Here is a 6000-nt window from a genome sequence, read left to right as displayed (position 1 = left end):
TTAAGTTTTAGAGGAGTTTGGGTTTTGTTTTTTTTTTTAGGGCTGAAAAATGACCTCGCCACTGACGAATGGGAAGTTTTACTTGACGATACAGAAGAGCCTATGTGATCAATGTGTGCAGCATCTGCATTCCAATTAAAAAAGGGAAAATCCTGACCCTTCTGATTGCAAAGATAACTTACCGAGCATGAAGTGACGCAATGATGTCTTTCTAAGTTCCTAAGCAGGCAGCCAGCTGTCTCCCCGCTGCTGCTCTTACTTTTCCCATGCTACGGCGGAGCGAAGCTGAGAAGACAGGTCAGTTGTGCAGCCGCTATGGAGTCAAAGGGCAAGAGTGAAGCTTAGAATAAACACGTTGTTTTCACTTTGTTGCTTGAAGTGCTGCCAAATCTCTTAACATTAGCGCACATAAATCAGTAAATATCATAAAGCCCGAGGCCCAAGCAGCTGGAATCTTGTAGCCGTTACCTGAAATCTTAACATCCCCCCCAAAAAAAAGGAAAGAAAAAAAAAGCTTCCCCTTTCCTTAAGGCATTGTGGAAAATCTCAGAAAAACACCATCATAAAAGTACTACTAACATCAAGAAAAGCACTCTTAATTACTTTTCCTTTGGTTCTCTCTTTTTATAGTCCTCTCAAATTTGGGGGGTTGGGGGTCTTTCCTGAGATTTTGAAACATGCTGTGTTCCCAACATTGTGCCTAAGAAAGCATTAATTAATTCTAGAGGCGAATCTTGGAGTTATTCATAGAGGAGGAAGACTATGAAAATAAGCAGTTCGGGGCCCAGCAGTAAGCAAGCATACAGCAGGAGCTAAGCAGCGGGAGGAAGTGGGGACTTGTGGATTTTTCTCTGGCCAATGGCGATCCCCAGGAGGCAGGAATGGGCTAGAGAAGGGACGTTCCTCCCCTGCACAGCGGCTGCAAAAAGGTTCTTCAGCCAGGACTTGAGAGAAAAACGCCCCTTCCTCTTATCCCGCAGCCAAGAGAAAAAGAGTCTAAAAAACCCGAATCCTTCTTGCTGATGGGAGGGTGATATAAAAGATGGCGTCCATTGACTAGTGTCCAGAGACAACAACCTGGTATGAATTCCAGCACCACTCCGCTTCCCAGCAGCTGGATTTCTCACCAGGGTGGATTGCTGGTTTTGGACACCTCCCCAATTTTTCCCGTCTGCTAACAGTCTTCCACTAGTAAGTATTTGGAACGGTTGTAAAGCTTTTTTTGTAGTGAAATGTCCTTGCCATTGCCCGAATGCGATTTCAGAAGTGCTGGCATTTCTGTGCAGACTATATGGAGTTTTTGTCACGGTGTTAATAACTGTTGGGTCTCCTGGGAGAACCTGCGCCAGCTCAGCGTTTCTAGATGGTATATGCACTTGACATGGAAAATGTAAGAAAAATCTTTTTCATTGTTTACTAGCTTTTTTTCCTGACTTGCTCTGTAACTGGACGTGATGTACAAAGAGAAAGTTGGGACCATTAACTCGTCATCTATAAAATGAGGTTGAGAAACAAAGAAATTAAGCGACTTGCCAAAGGTTATGCAGACAGCCAGGGTTACAGCTCACAGATGAATCCAGAGCCAGTCCAATACCATCCTTGCTCTCAATTCCTACATTATCCTTCTGTTTTCTATATTCTGAGTTTCTTTCTCCCTCCCCTCATTTCTCCCAGTCCTCAGACAATCGAAGTTAGCATACTACCAGGGATATTCCAGGAGAATTTGGAAAACATCCATACACCTTAGAATGGCCTAATCTGGCCTGATTTTAAATTAAATTAAGCTTAGGAAATGCTTTTAGGAAAATGAGTGCATGAAAATGAGAAATGAAAGCATGGCTCTTTCAAGCCCCTTTCAAGCCTCCAAGGAAAAGTAACTATTGTTCCAGTTGTGTTGTGGCTTGCATGTTGCCTCTCCAGTGCTATATAGACACTGTCATGGATACCAAAAACTGTGCACATATCCACTGTGCAAACGGCAAAATGGAATATCAAGTGCACCTTGTGACTGTGGGGAGAGATAAGACAGACAAAGAGAAAACAACTTATAAAACCCAACCAACAAAAACAGAAAGCACACATCATCTTAATTAAGTAGTTTTTATGTTACTGGATATAAACTGCTTCAGGAACTATCTATAAAGTGCCCAGATTTGGAGAGGAGTACTACCATCCAAAGTTCATGTCAGACTGGGTAGACAAAAAAGGCTACTGCTAAGAACCGTAAGCATTAATCTTGACTAACATACATGGCACGGGTGCTGCGTGTATTAGAAGCTAACATGCATATAGGCTGTATTCTGGGAGGCGACAGTGAATGATTTACAGAACCATGCTTCTATTAATCTATTTTGCAGTTAAAAGTTAGTTGAAAGCACAGGGCAGCCCAAATAAATTTTGAGAGCTAACCGACTGACTCCATATATTGATCCAAATTTTCTGGGGCCACTTCATTATCCTAAACATACATGTTTAAACCTACATCCCTAGCTATGCATTAACACATTCTTTTCTCTCTCAAAGCTGCCACATATTGTAAGGCTCTCAGAGGTGGGTATGAATTTCCAAATGTTATTAAATATGTGTAGTCAAAAAAATAACAACAAGGGAGCTCAAAAAAAGGCAAGGAGATTGTATAGGGAGCTGTATCATCCTGAGATGAACACTCAGGATAACATGCAAACACCAATATAAATACGTATTTCTAATTCCATGAAATAGAAGCACAAGAAAGGAAAAGGATAGTCTGGAAGCTTGACAGGATATTTTGTTTAGATTCTTAAGAGTTTAATTAAAATCATCCAGAGCTTAGGAGAGATTATCTTAAAGAATAAAATTAAAACAACAATAAAAAATCAAACAAAGCTGTGTTAACACCATGCTTGTAAAGTCAATCACTCAGAAATTTAAAGTAACCTGTACTAACGTGCCTGTAACACCCTTATTGTGTCATCTCCTTTTGTCTAACTCTTTAGGCAAACAATAGCATACAACACAAAATCGCATAGGAGGGTTGTAAATCACAGGCCGACAGTAAACAGCTGGGGTCAAGAATGATTCCAAGACATGGTTTTTTGTTTTTTTACAGCAGGACGAAGTGGGGACCTGAACCTGGCCCCACACTACCATCATCGTGTAGCATCTTGAGGAACATAAGTCTCTGAAGTTCTTTCTAATTCACTCTGGAAGGATCCACACTAAAAATTAGGAAGATTAACATAAGCCCCCTTTTAGCAGCATTATGTCTCGAAGCATTACCTATAGCAAAGGAGGATAGTCAGGGACCACATAAGCAACCTGGTGTACACCAGACTATAGAATAGGGCAGGGTGGACCTGAGGGTGCTGAGGGAGCTGGCGGATATCTTTGCAAGGCCACTCTTCTCATCTTTGAAAAGCCATGGTGCCTGGGGGAGGATCCTGATGTTTAGAAAAAGGCAAACAACAAACCTTTTTAAAGAAGGGCAAGAAAGATCCGAGCAACTACAGTTTGGTCATCCTCATCACAGAACCTTGGAAGGTTATGGAACAAATTCCTAGAACCTATGTCTAGGCATATGAAGGACAAAAAGATGACGGGGAACAGTCATCATGGATTTACCCAAGGTAAATTGTGCCTGACAAACCTGATTGCCTTCTATGATGACTTGTTCTGTGGATGAGGGGAGAGCAATAAATGTTGCTTGCCTTGACTTTAGCAAAGCTTTCAACGTGGTCTCCTGCGGGATCCTTATAGATAAGTTAGTGAGATATGGACTCAACAAGTGGACAATGAGGTGGATGGAAAATGAACTGGACTGCCCAGCTCAGAGGATTGTGATCAACAATACAGTCTGACTAGTAGCCAGTTACTGTGAGTGCTTCTCAGGGGTGATTCTGTGGCCAGTACTATTTTAACATTATATTAATGACTTCAACAATGAGATGGAGGCACCCTCATCAAATTCATGCACAATATCAAACTGTAGGGAGCAGTTGCTATGTGGGAGGTCAGGGCTGCCAATCATGCTGCCCTTGGCAGGCTGGAGAAACAGGCTGATGAAATTCAGTAAGGGCAAATGCAAAGTCCTGTGTCTTGGACAGAATAAGCCCATGGAAGAGAACAGACTGCAGGCTGACTAGATAGAAAGCAGCTTTGCAGAAGAGGCCCAGGAGTCCTGGTGGACAAGAAGCTGAACAAGATTAAGCAATCAACCTGCAAAGGCAGCCAGTTGCATTGTAGGCTGTATTAGCAAGAAATATGGAAGCAGGATAGGTGAAATTATTCTTCCCCTCTATTTGCCACTTCTGAAACCACATCCAGAGTACTGTGACCATTTTTGGGTCTGTGACCACAAAAAGATGGGGGGTATTGGGAAGACAAAGGCAGATTTCTCAGAGGGGCACAGTGAGGATGAGAGTTATAAAACCGAAAACTCCAAACAGACAGGAAGAAGTTTCTCATCCCATAAAAGTGTTCAAATGCTAGAGAAAGTAATCAGAGAGACTGTGGGATCTCCATCCTTGGATATTCAAAGCTGAGCTGGATAGCATTCAGAACAACCTGATCTAATTGGACCTGCTATGAGCAGTGGGTTGACAATCTCAAGAGGTCCCTTCAAACCTAAGTTTCTATGATTCTAGTATGATACCATACAATAGCCTTCAGTAACATGCTTTCTCCTCCCTCCCTCACTGGACAGGAGCAGTCATTGATTGGATCCACCAGGAACTGAAACCAGAACAGACAAATGGCATGTCCAACAGCTGCCCTCACAAGCTTTTTCTACTCCTCCTCCCAAATGTCACAAGATCATGAAATCCCAAAGCTCACAAAAGGGCTTTGGTAGGATTCTAATTAGCATAAAGCTGAACAGTCCAAATCTACATATCTTCAGCAAACTTGAGCAGTCTCATGACTGTTCTTAGCTCATTTTCTCATTTACACAAGTAGCTAAAGGAAGAACTGTACATCACCCTCAGACAGACTTACAAATTCTCACCATTTTTTTCATCACATACAAGAGCAGACTCAATATAATTATATAAGTAGCTTAGATGATAGCGTCTCTTGTGTTAGGAGAAAAGACTAAGGGCATATTTTTTACGGCTTATGAGTTTACAGGAAATCAGAATGAGAGGCACTGATTGTGCTTCAGTTGTTGAAAGATGGTGACATACTTTCGAAGAACTGTATGTCATCACACCTGGTCAGAAATCTTGTTTCACAGATTTAAAATAAATCTTGAAGATGGCCTTAGAGATTGCAGTGGCATGAGTGCCTGTCACTGACTGGGTTCCACTAGGACCAAAAAAATCTTGACCTTGCAATAACTGAAGTGATCAGCACAAACTCTGCCTGCATTACTACTTTTGGACCTTGGATTAGTGGCTTTTCAACTGCTGTCCACAACTTTCTGGGTTCATAAATGACTTCTGAAGGATCTAAGTGAAAGGAAATTATGAAAAGCAATTTTATTAGCTTAAGTTCACTACACTAGAAAAAGTTCAATGGACTTAAAGTTTGAAAACCACTGCCTTGGACAAGGAAAGTAAGTTTCACCTTTAATGAGATGTTAGTGCATTCCGCTTTCCAGATCTTCATGTACACCCAAAATAACACAATATTTACATTGAAAACCCCAGTTCTGAAATTTATACTTGACCTACAGAGCTGTTTTTCACCAAACCTAAGCTGAGACCTAATTTCTTTTTTTCATATTTGAGGTTTTCCAGGACTTCTGTTAATATCCTGGATTATAAATTCTTTAGAACAAGGCATTCCTATATCTGACAAGTACCTTGCATAGCAAGACACACTTACTTACTACTGTAACATTGCAGAACTCGAGCATATCGTATCCTGCTTCAAATTTAAATGTTAACATATGACTCAAATACAGTAACATCTGAAATACTCAAGTAGAAGTGAAGCTTCTCCCGTTAAAGTCCAGGAAAACATAGCAGTGGGACAAAGTCTGTGTTGTGCCCTCCCTCACACCATTTTCCCTTCTCTTTCCAG

This window comes from Dromaius novaehollandiae, chromosome 1 (assembly GCF_036370855.1).
Source record: "Dromaius novaehollandiae isolate bDroNov1 chromosome 1, bDroNov1.hap1, whole genome shotgun sequence".
Taxonomy (NCBI): domain Eukaryota; kingdom Metazoa; phylum Chordata; class Aves; order Casuariiformes; family Dromaiidae; genus Dromaius; species Dromaius novaehollandiae.
Note: the sequence above shows the minus strand (reverse complement) of the source record.